The sequence below is a fragment of the Desmodus rotundus genome, chromosome 1 (assembly GCF_022682495.2).
Source record: "Desmodus rotundus isolate HL8 chromosome 1, HLdesRot8A.1, whole genome shotgun sequence".
NCBI classification, from domain to species: Eukaryota; Metazoa; Chordata; class Mammalia; order Chiroptera; family Phyllostomidae; genus Desmodus; species Desmodus rotundus.
Window position 1 is genome coordinate 176,999,346 of NC_071387.1, and position 12,371 is coordinate 177,011,716.

Genomic DNA, 12,371 nt, shown 5'->3' on the forward strand with positions numbered 1-12,371 from the left:
CAGAAACTCCTGGGAGTGGGCCCAGCAACATAGCATTTTATAAATACCTCCAGGAGGTTCTGATGTGTACTAAACCCTGAGAACCAGTCCTGCAAAGAATACCACAAAGCAAATGTAGAATAACTGTATTAGCTTGTCACCTCTTAAGATGAACTATGACAATATTCAGAAATTTGGAGAAGAGTATAAAAATCCATAGTATTTTTTTAAAGCAGAATTCTATGCTTGGAAATATGGGTTAGCATTTCTATCACCTAGTTTTTGGCTTTTTTTTTTTTAAATTAAGGGGTAAGCAGAGAGGTACAGTGAGCTATTTATATAATTGTGTAGGAATAATGAAGTTTGTTCTAGCAGAAAAGCTATCTCATGGATAAACTTCACTAATATTCTGTCTAGACACATATTCTTTTTTGAGGCAGGAAACACAAAAGAAAATTGGCTGCTTCATCAAGTTCAAGGAAATGGTGTTTTAATTCTGTAGAGAAGTAATTTCATTTTCTAGGAGAAATGGGTAGACCCATATTAGTAATTTAATTTTCTTAAAGATGATGATGGTTGCTACAGTTCTTCAAAGAGATTTAAATTTAGCTAGTGATTGGATTGGGGGCGGGGGGAGTTGGTGAAACTGTATACAGGGAAAGTAACTTTGTTTTAGCCGACAGCTAATTATCATTTACTACGTGTTTCCTGCAGCACTTTGACCAGATAGCTAAGGGCGTAAACAGAAATATGAACTCTGTGACCTTTGTACATAACTTCATCTGGACTCACTCATTTAGACAATATTTGTGGAATACCTATCATAGACTTCTCCCTGTAATGCACCAGGGTTAGACAAATGAACAAGACGGTCACAGCCATGGTTCTTGTGACATCAGATGTCCAACGGTAAAGCTACACGAGTCAACAGGCAATTACAATGAAGTGTGGTAAGCTTCAGGATGAGGCAGAGTATCAGATGCTGTGAAAGCAATTCTCCTGGACTTGAGGGCATGGGCATGGGGTAGTCTGGAAGAGTTCACAGGAAGAAGAACTGGAACTTGCGAGGGCAGGCTGAGAGAAGAGCATATGCAAAGTCCAAAATCACTGAGTTCTTGGCTCTATCACATGATTGCACATGGCTACATCTGGTGGAGCTGGGAGGACACGTGGCAGTGCACAGGCTCTGGAAAGAGAAAGAGGAGTTGAAGCTGGAGGAGAATGCAAGGAACGGAAAAGAGGGGGCTTGCTAGCCACGCTAAGGAATCTAGACTTTATTCCAACAAAATGAGGTTGTAGGCACTGGCTGCATTTTGGAGACTGGACTGGGGAAGCACAATGCTGGAGAAAGGGAAACCAGTGGAGATACTCTTGTCCCGATTCAGACAAGTATTCATAGCTTGTTCTAGTGGCAAGGTGGGAGTGAAAAGAAGTGAAAAGATTAAGAAAATAGCTACTCAGGAAGTAAATTCAGTGGAATCTGGCAATTCATTAGGTATAGAAGCAAGGGAGAGGAAGAGAATTTGAGAACCTTTGGGCATCCGTTGAGCTAGGGGCACATTTAATACTTTGGTGTATTAAATGGATAATTAAGTCTAATTCTGTGATGTACTACATGTAAACTCTTTGATTCATAATTGTGAGGCTTCTATTTAAAATTTAAAATTTCTGCTTATACATAATGCAGATGGAAGGCGGACAGGTTGGGACTGGTCAAAACTGTAAGGTGTTGGCTTTCAGCTTCCATTTTCTTTCCCTGAGCTCTTTGTCTTAATCAGGCCATCAAACACCTTATTCTCTCTAAGCAATGCTTTTTCCCAGCCAGTACAGTGTTAATGCTCATACCCTATGCTAACTTTGTCTAACCGTTCAGTAAAATATGTATGTGTGTATATGAGCACATATAATACACATAAAACACATTTAACTGTCTGATAATCTCCATTAAATCTTCCTTAAATTTGGGATAAGCCTGTTTCAATTGGGGGTGAATCTTACATTATCGTGTTCCCAAATAGTTCATATACCAACTCCATACTGGACACTAATACACGGAGTAGGGTTACAGTTAGAGCTGAAGTCCTGCCTCATGTGGGATGTCCCAAATGAGATTTGCTCATTTACGAAGACGACAGAATTGTCTGTTTTTCCATAATGTCGTTCACTGCAGTAGGTATGTAGTAAACTTCATACTAAAGAGGAAAGAACATTTATGTTAAAAAGCCAGCACTAGTAATTTGAATAAAGACCTCAGAACTGTGCCCTAAAAGCTGAAATCTAAGAGACTGAAAAAAGTGGGAGAAAGGAATGAAATATTATAAGTGCGTAGAGCTAAGAAATCTTAATTGGACCGAAACCTGGATAGTGCAACATTCATATTGAAAAGTTTAAAAGTAGGTAAAAGCTACCCTTTGTAATCAGTAGAATTTTACCTGTATTTGATATAGTCCACATTCATGTGTTATTGAAAACTATAATCCACTGAGCCGTTTATTTTGATATTTCCTCTTTTTAATATATATTTTTTTCCCATTGAACATTTTCCCTGACATTTTTTTTCTTCCATGCCTTCTTTCTTCTCAAAATTGTTAAAATTACAATAATATCAGTGTCCTAAAGAAATATTTTCATTCTTTGGCTTAGGCGTTTTAATTATGGAAGAGCGTTGTCATTACCCGCTGGTCAGTTCCAGTCACCACTCCTTACGGCTGGGAAGAGGTCAGCTGCTCCACCGCTAGGCCGCCCCCAATGCGCTGTCAGTGCACCGCGGAAAGTCAGCGCTGTGCTGCGCTGCGCTGTGCTGCGCTGCGCTGCGCTGAGCTCACGTCGTTGGGGCACTGACACAATCCTTCTTTACTGAGCATTTAGTGTGCCCAAGGCAAAGCCAACTTTGGCCTTGTAGGATTTATAGAATCTGCCATTAGTAAGAAGATTTTATGAAGAAAATTTAAAGTCCCCAATATGCATGCTGAAATCCAGTTTGCATTTATGGCCCTCTGATGCCTTTTTTTAAAAAGGCTCTTATCTTACGTCAATAAAAAGGATGTATTTATTATAAGGTGTGACAGTAGTGCTTATGGAAAATTTCTACGCTAACCATGTTAAAGATAAAAGTGAGGAGGAAATGATACTACTTTGTTGTATTTTCCCTGTGATTTATGTAAGTATTTACTCTCGATAGGAACTTTTTGAAACACTGGTGCTAATAGAGCCCAGCTAAATACCAGCTCAATGTACTTTCATGCATATATCATCTCATTTGATTTCACATCATTCCCTAGGAGGTAAATATGTAGCACTTGGTCTCATTAGCATTACAGCAGATTATTAGGCAAATCAACAGAATGAAAATTTAAAGCTACACTATCAAATTGAAAAAGGCTTCACTTACCATATGTTGCCGTGTATAAGGCACACCCACACATTTCGTGTGCATTATACATGGGGTCGTTATACCCATGGTATGCAATCATTGCACCCATGTATAACGTGCATCTTTATTTTTCCCTCAAAAATTTGGGCAAAAAAGTGCACATTACACATGGTAAAACACGGGAACATATTTAAGCAGTAGCTCTCACCCACCTAAATCACCTAGGGAACTTATAAAGTTTCACCCCCAGGATGAACATCCAGACCAGTGACATCAGCATTTCTGGGGACAGGACCCAAGGGACAGTATGTTCAGTGCCCCCAGTAAGGCTACTGCTTTAAAGGCTCACTAACGTCCACTCACAGAACTGCTGGTTAAGAGATGCATCCACCACACGACTCCATGTCCCAGTGGTGCTACTTTCCACCTGTTCCTGTCATTTTGAAATGTGATCATTTGAACCAGCTGGATACAAGCAGAGGCATGCCCCTCTTCCAGTCCAAGCATAAACGCCTTATTTGGCCTTCGACAGTTTGTGTGAATTAATGCAAAACAAGCATCACACCCAATGTTAAGAAATACATAATAAGAAGTTCAAAATTTCTCCTTGTTTTTTCCTCCTCAGCCATCACATTTCAACTTAACTCAAATGTCTCTCCATTTCTTGTCTTCGCCTCCACCACCCCTGCTTTGGCCCAGCCTTTTGTCAAGTTCAAATTCTCTGACAACAGTCTCTGGGAGATTCAGTCCGAGGCTCATGCTTTTGCCAGAGCACATCTCCCTAACAAGAGATTGTCTTATGTTAATCCAAAGCCTAGAAGCTCTCACTGGCTCTCCACCACCCGCAAATAAACCCACACCCCTTAGCACAGGACATCCTGAGTGTTGCAACCCTATCCTTTGCAGGTTCACCCCTCGGGGCCCTTCATGATGGGGTGCTCTTGTACACACACTGTTTCTTTTGTGGAAAAAGTCCTCAACCCCATTCTCTACCCTGGAAACTTACCATCCAAGGCCTAGATCAACAGCAACTTTTCCAGGACCCTCTCCTTGGTTCTCCAGGAAGAATTAGCTGCTGTGTTCTCTGGGCTCTCTCAGCACTGTGGCTTCACCTTTATTATAGCAATTATGTCTGTAAAAGGATACTTCCAGTTACTAACATTAAAACAATACATGTGCTCTGTGCTTATTTAACTCACCAAGGAAAACAACCATATTTTTCAAGATTCTTGAAGTTTTAAAATATAGTTGCATGTAATAGAATTTTATTTGGTTTTACTTTTTTAGGTTTTCACCCCTAGGCTCTTTGATTCTTGGTGAGAGAGGGAATCAATCTCTGAAAAATGTGTCTAAATTATAAGAGAATGCCAAGAAAATATGCCAGATTTTTATTACTATCTGAAAAGCATTTGATATCACAAAGAGTTTATGTTTCATGAGCTATTTACATAAACTGATAAAGAGTAAGTGAGTGAGACTTTTAGGTTTGGGTTGTAGGGGAGGCTCTCTCATGTGTGCGGCTTACTCAAATATCTAGTTTTCAAAATAATCTGCCCACATGATTTTGAGATATAACTTATCCCAAATAGCTAATTGTTGACTCCAATTTTCGCCTTTTAACAAGCAGTTGTGCACTTCCCTATACACCACCAAACATGGCTACTGCGTCAAGAAGTAAGGCACGGCATTTTAGACTAAGACTTCAGCCAGGGGGTTTCAGACCTTTCTAAGCTCTAAAAATCACCCTGAGGGGCTGGGAAATCACACATTCCTGGGCCCCTTCCCCAGAGTTTTGAACCAGTAGATCTGTGGCGAGCGCCACACTGTGTTCTCCTAAGGAGTCCCTAGCGGACACTGATGCTGCTGGTCTGGAGGCTGCTTTCAGAGTCACTGCACCAGTTTAACTGTAGTCGCTGAGCTTTCACTCCAGGGCACGAACCTGTTGACTGAGAGGGAATAGTTTGATTGTCACCAAACATCCTATTGTTTCCAAATGTCCATACTTAGCCACAGACCCACAGAAGCAAACCACAACTATATTAAGTCTGTTTTGGTGGTGTTGTCGTTTTGGCCTCATTTGGTATGTTTAATTAAGTCAATCCTGGGGAAAAATCAGCGTTTCTAATCTTAGCATCACAGATTTTAGAAAAAGAACCCAGAAAATTCTATCTTAAACATTTTGATTTTTACCCTTCTGGTAAATATAAGCATATGAGTTCCTGGCAACCTCTGTTTTCTAAAGGTATATTGGATTTTTTAAAAATTCATAAATTTTGTCAGTAAAATCAGAGGAGCTTAGTTTCTTGGACAGATATTCTACAACTAAGTGGTAAAAGTTCCAACCACTAATTCTGGAAAAATCAGCAAAAAAATCTGTAAGTTTTTTTTGGCATATTATTATCTTTACTGTACTATTGGTTATAAATTTACGTTACGTGAAGACTGTGTGTTGGACAAATCCTGTTCTAGTCTTTTCCTAAGGAAATGAGACAATGAGCCTGATAATATCTTACTTCTGTACCATGGTGCTATTTGCCAACATCCCTAGGTAACACGCTACTGAGAATGATAGACTTTAGGCAGAAGGGAAGCTTGGAGAAAATCAGCGACATGCTCAAGTGGGCCAAAAGCCTGGACTAGACTGAGTTTTGGAGATGAGATGCCCTATAACTTCCTACTATCCCACCCCCTCCTAAAACGGCCCAAGCACAGAGCACTCGGTATGGGACCATGGCCCTGAGGACAGCAGTCTGCCAGGAAGAGAGACCAACCGAGGCTATAGCCTCACTGAGGAATCTTCCCAAATATCCTTTTTTTGGCATCTTGGTTGGGCTTTCTAAAAGTCTAGAGTGTGAACTTCTGACCAAAATTGCTGATATTTGAGCTTGAAGAAATATATATTTTTAAGATAATGATCGTAAGACCAACTTAAAAAGTATGGTGTTAATAATTTGTTTATTTAAGAATTTTCAAACCATTTCAATGTAAATCATAGTGATTAAGTCACTCTGTAAATTGTACACGGTGGCCATTTCATTTTTCAAATAAGGACTAAGGTTTATTTAATTGAGGTGATGTGCTTTTGAAACATAGCCAGTAGAGGTCTGTATTCTAGCATCTGCACTTCAAATATGTGCTCATCATCAACCCAATCTGGCTTTTATTCACTCTTTAATTGAAAAAAAAATTATTGATTATATACTATGTGCCAGATGCTAAGTGCTGAGGATACAACAAAACCAACAAGCTTACACTCCATTGAGGGGTGTGGTAGATGCAATAATGGCCCCCACGAAGAGGTCACTGCCTAATCCACAGAACCTCTGAATATGTTCTCTTACCTAGAAAAGGGGATTTTGCAGATGTGACTGAAACCTTGAGAAGCAGAGATGGTCCTGGGTTGTCCAGATAGGCCCAAACTAATCATGCGAGTCCTTAAACACAGAGACTGTTCTGACTGTTAGAGACAGACTGGATGACAAGAAAAAGGGTTAGAAAGATGCAAATTCGCCGACTTTGAAGATGGGGGAGGGGGATCAGGAACCAAGGAATGGTGGTAATCTCTAGAGGTGGCACAAAAGGGAAACAGATTCTCCCCAGAGGCTCCAGAAAAGAGCACAGCCCTGCCAACACCTCGATCTTAGAGCAGTGAGACCTGTGTTAGACTTCCGACCTACAGAACTACAAAGCAATACATTTTCTTTGTTAAACTACTGTGTTTATCAAAGGTGATTTGTCATGGCAAAATTAGAAAGCTTAGGGGAAGACAGACAGTATTCAAGAAAAGTCAGTAAAATATATAAATATATATATAAATATATATATAAATATATATAAATATATATATGGTATATTGGATATTAGTAAGTACTAAGAAGAAAACTAAGTCAGGGAAGTATGGTGAGGGGCTGCAACTGTAGTAAGAGCCACCTTCCACATTGGCATTTGTGTAAGACTTGAAGTCCGTGAGGGGAAGGATTGTTTCCCACAGAGAGAATAGAAGGCTGAAGTCTCTCACCACTGGACAATGACCCTGCATGTCTCAGTCCCTGAATATCAACATCAAAAGACCAATTACCCTTCCACGATATCCAAGTTTCCCCCCACAATCATATATGATAATTTAGGTAAAGGCGCAAAACTCAAAAGATGACATTTGATAGGGAAGTTTAAATAATATCATTTACCTTTTCATATTTTCTGGAGAAGACATGAAAAAAAATTAGTACTATTTAATTTGAACCAATTTTTTTTTTAAAGATACCTTAAAACTTAGTCTAGCCCTGGATGGTGTAGCTCAGTGGATTGAGCATGGGCCTGACAACCAAAGGGTCACTGGTTCTATTCCCAGTCAGGGCACATGCATGGGTTGTGGGCCAGGTCTCCAGTAGGGGGCATGCAAGAGGCAACTACGCATTGATCTTTCCCTTCCTTCTCCTTCTCTTCCCCTCTGTCTATAAAAATAAATAAAATATTTTTAAAAAACTTAGTCTAAGGCACACAACTTAGGGACATTCAGACTTGTTTCTTTGGGACCATCTACTCAACATCATCATCCACCAACAACTCACAGCACTACGAAGGGATCTCAGTCTATATCTGACACTGAATTGTTGCTACAATAAGTTGAGTGCCAGGAAAAAGAAAGCTGTTGTAATTATTTTATTATCAAGGACTGTATTTCACACACTAGATAAACAAAAATAAAATTGAACTATACTAACTTAGTGCAGTTTTAGCCATTGGTCTTGATGGAATTGTCCATGGACACCCCTAAGTAAGGTGATCAAAAAGACCAATTCAGTGGTTTTGTATAGCCATCCTCTTAAGTACCTGAAAAAACTGGATGTCTGATTTTTTAATTTATTATACCATATAATTTTCAATTAAACAAGAATAGAAATGCCATTATCTGTGTCAATAGATATGTTAATATATAAAGCAAAAGAGATACCAAGGTAATTACTGGTATAATAAACATTATACAATGATGCTTCACAGGAAATAGATTGTATCTGGTACTCAACGTTTGGTCCATGAACCAGCAGCATGAACATCACCTGGGAACTTGGTAGAAGTGCACATTCTCAGACCCCACCCCAAGATCTCAGGTGACTCATATGCACATTAAGTCTAAAAAGTATGGCAATGGGGGCAGTACCTTGAACTCTCAGAATGAAACATGCCACCAAGAATTCTATGTCCTTTAGATCCTGACAGGTCCATATGAACTGACACTATTCTGAACTCAGTTCTTTGGGAGCTTACTGTTTCATGCCGCAGGAGATAGCTCCAAGGAAGTAGGCAGTGAGTGTTATGCTATGAAAATTTAGCAAAAGTTTGGCCATATATTGTTTTAATCAAAACCTTAAATTGGTCAACATATTTTTAAAGATATAATTGTTGAACTTGAGAGGTAAAGGGTTTAGAAATTTAATTAATTCAAATGCAGGTAAATTGAAAATACGGCAGAGGCAAGGAAGAGTACAAACCTCTTGCTGAATCAGAAGTCTCAAGTTGGTAGAAGACACCTCTGGCTCAGAGCTAATGCAAACTATGACTTGACCTTTCAAAGGCCAGTGCTTGCTCCTTCTTCAATGCTCACGCAGCAAATTCACTCTTCTCCCACGCAGCTCTTCTGTGCTTGGCCAGCTCTGCCTTGTTGGCTTGTTCTTGCCTTCGCTGAATCAACTTCTGCCTCCACAAAGCTTCCATGTAGCATTGCTCCTACTTCTGAAGCTTGGAGACTCACAGGGCAAGTGAAATTCCACTTCCCTTGACACTCTTTTGTATCCTTAACTGTAAGGTCTGTTCTCTATGGGGTTTTTTTTCACCTTTTCAGTAAATACACTTACGCTATAGCATCTGTCTTTTCATTTCCTAGCTACTCTCATTTAGGCTAACTCCTATCTCACAACATTCTCTTTTAAATTTGTGGCTCAGAGATGAGCAGATTATTTCAAAAGTGACCCAAGGAGCTCAGAGCATCAGATAGACTACTTTTTCCCTCAGCCTGGACATTAACAAGTTTGTGACTTTGAATCACATAGACTGTGTCTTGTCACATACTGACATACACAACACTAACCATTCTCAGCTTGACCACCAATTCCCTCCCCCTTGGCTGTCACTCAATTAGATTTTATTTTCTAACCAAAGGACAAGACTTCAAATGTGTCCCTGTTTAACTCCATGTTGTTAGATTTGGGCCATTAAGCTCTTTTTATATCTTGATTCTATCATCCATTCTATTAGCTGTTCTTCCCCGCTTGAAGTCATCTTACTCTTTCCCCAAGCAGACCCATTTTGTTAAGAAAGTCTGTCACTGCCTTCCCAGTTCTTAAACAAGCTTGATGCTGTGTCCCTTAGGATCTCTGCAGCTGATGTTACTATGAGTTTGTTTTCTGACACACAGGTATGTGATCTTAAATATGTCACAATTATAATTCCTCCAGTAGATTACAAACTTCTTTGTCACATATCTTTTGTTTCCACTATAAAATTTTACTTATCTTTTAAGTATACAGTTAATACTATAGACTTTGGATGATGGTTGATAGTTAACTAAAAAAAAAAAAGGGTTAGTTAGGGACTTGGTGTTTCAGACATAACAGAAGGATGCTTAGGAAATGCCCTTAAATGAAAAAAACTGTAACTTTTATTAGCAAAATGGAAGGCTCAGGTGAAGCTAGGGGTGCATCAAAGTAGGCTATAATTGGGTTGTTCTTTTCAGGCCCTAGCCCATGGTAATTGTATGTTAGCCAAGTATCTTGCATTTGATTTTAAAACAAATCAGAAGTAGATGACTCAGAAATGGGTGACTCACTCAAATTATAGACAAACCCCTTGCTACAGTGACTCTGGTTAATTAAATGTCTGTGACAGCAGACTCAAAGCAAGAGGAACTGTATACAATTTAGAAGCAAGGTCATAAAATTATTCCTTTCAGCTGGAGACATCTTAACTCCTTCAGCATATAACATTTTTGAAAGAATCAGCATGGGCCTTAATTCTACTTTGTAAAGAAGACTTACATTTTGAAATTAGATTTTACTTTATCTCATTTAAATCAAGTACATCAAACCTCATCCATCCTAGTGTCTCTCAAATGTCAGGGGGATAACTTCCAGGTCAACTTCTGCTTTGCTGGCTCTCATACACTTTTCTTTGGTGATTAAAAAGCTGCAACTGTGTAAACATATAGCTGGAAAATGGATACTGTTTTGGGTAATTCAAAAGTCTCACAGGATTAAAAACAAGCATGCTATTAAAAGCATTTTTAGTACACCCAATTTTCATAAGTTGCTGCGTTTATTTACATAAATGTAAATTTCAAATGTATGCATATGCTTACACCCAGAGCAGAAGATAAATGTATGAACACACTGGCACTCAAACACCGCCAAGCCATTCAGCGATTCTTTCAAAGTAGGATTGTAAATACTTTTAAATATTCACATTTTGGTTTTTCTGTATTTTCTCCTATAAGCTCTCATTGTGGCATAAGAAGAAAAACATGATTTTAACTAAAAATTTTCCAAAAAGCATTCTTTGCAACAGTGAAAATGGAAATGAAAAAAATATTTATCAATAGGGCAACGGCTATGTAAACAAAAAAGGGAAACTAAGAAAAAAATTAAGCAATGGGAAAAGGTTCTTTTGGCCATTTTCAAGGCTAACCAACATGCAGATTTTCTGTGGAATTAGATAACAAGAGAAGCTGACTTTCTAAAACAGTAATTGTAATAAATAATAAAAATTATAAATGGTTAGCTTTCCCTGACTTTATCTAAAATAATAGTAGAGAAAAAATGCATTGAAGCAAGCATCGACTTGCTTATCTTAATGAAAGCTCCCAGTTTTAATGTTTCTAGTCAGACAACCTGGAAAATAGTGAGTGGTGGACGGCAGTCTGTGACTCCCCTGCCTGGTCCCCTAGCTGTCACGGGTGCGCATCTGCAAAGAGCCAGATAGTGATTTCAGGGCTTCAACGAAACACTCTTTGATACTGAAAGTGGTAGTAAGTTTCCCCTCATTGCCTCACGGTGGTTCCTACACCAGTCTGCAGCACATTCTTTTCCGAAGCTGGGCCGTCAGCCTCGGCGCCCTATGACGTCGCTGGGGGACGTTTATCTGGAGCTGCACGCAGCAGGGCCTCAGCAGGCACCAGGGCTCCTCTGGTATACTGTCCAGTCCTGTAAGAAATTTGTACAGTGAACCAACTCCAGGACAGATACGGAGCCCTCTCCGAAACTATATAGAAAATCCAGATGTGTGAAATTCCTATGGAAACAGACACAAAAGTCCATCTGTTTGTATAAATCTCCCAGAAATGTTTTCCTGGTTCAAAGCTGATATTTGATAACTGTATGAACGTGTTAGATTGCCTATAAACATTCACAGGTACAAAAATATAGTATGGACTTTAAACTACTATGTTGACCACAAGGTTTGTGATTTTGTAGGTGCCCCTTGATTTATATCTTTTCAGTGAAAAAAAAGGAGGGGTGGTTGTGTGTGAACCAAATGTATGAATAAAGTAAAATGGAAAATCGTGAAAAAGGCAGACAGATGTTAAAGAGCCACTGACTACAATGGTATTAGTTGGCATCAGTTTCAAAACCCAACTACCCCAATTTAGAGGATTTGCATTAGGACTAGCAATTAAATTACAAGCTAATTAGTCAGGAACTGCGTTAAGCCTACTGAGAGTGCTTAATAAATAGTCATATTAACAATGTTAGAAGATGTTTGTTCCAAGGCCTGGTGAATGTTGAAACATCATTGTTGTTCTGCCCCTGACCTTTTCTGTCCCTTTTCTGTCAAAAAGGGTAATTTTTACTCAGGTTAACTGAAATATATCCCCGCAGCAGTAGAGGCCCTCTGTAAATTGAGGAAGTTCTCCAGGTGCAATGCTCTGAAAACAGCAGGCATTTCAGAATCACATCCTGTAGGTTGCTAACGTCAAGTGGCATAAGCAACTTCACCTGACCACAAGATTCTTTTCCTGGAATTCACA

The 12,371-nt window shown here is 39.2% G+C and overlaps 1 protein-coding gene across 10 annotated transcripts in view; it reads left to right on the top strand.

Moving 5' to 3' along the window:
• PDE4D (phosphodiesterase 4D) overlaps positions 1–12,371 on the top strand; it is a 1,245,374-nt gene that overhangs the window by 796,626 nt on the left and 436,377 nt on the right. The window lies entirely within an intron of this gene.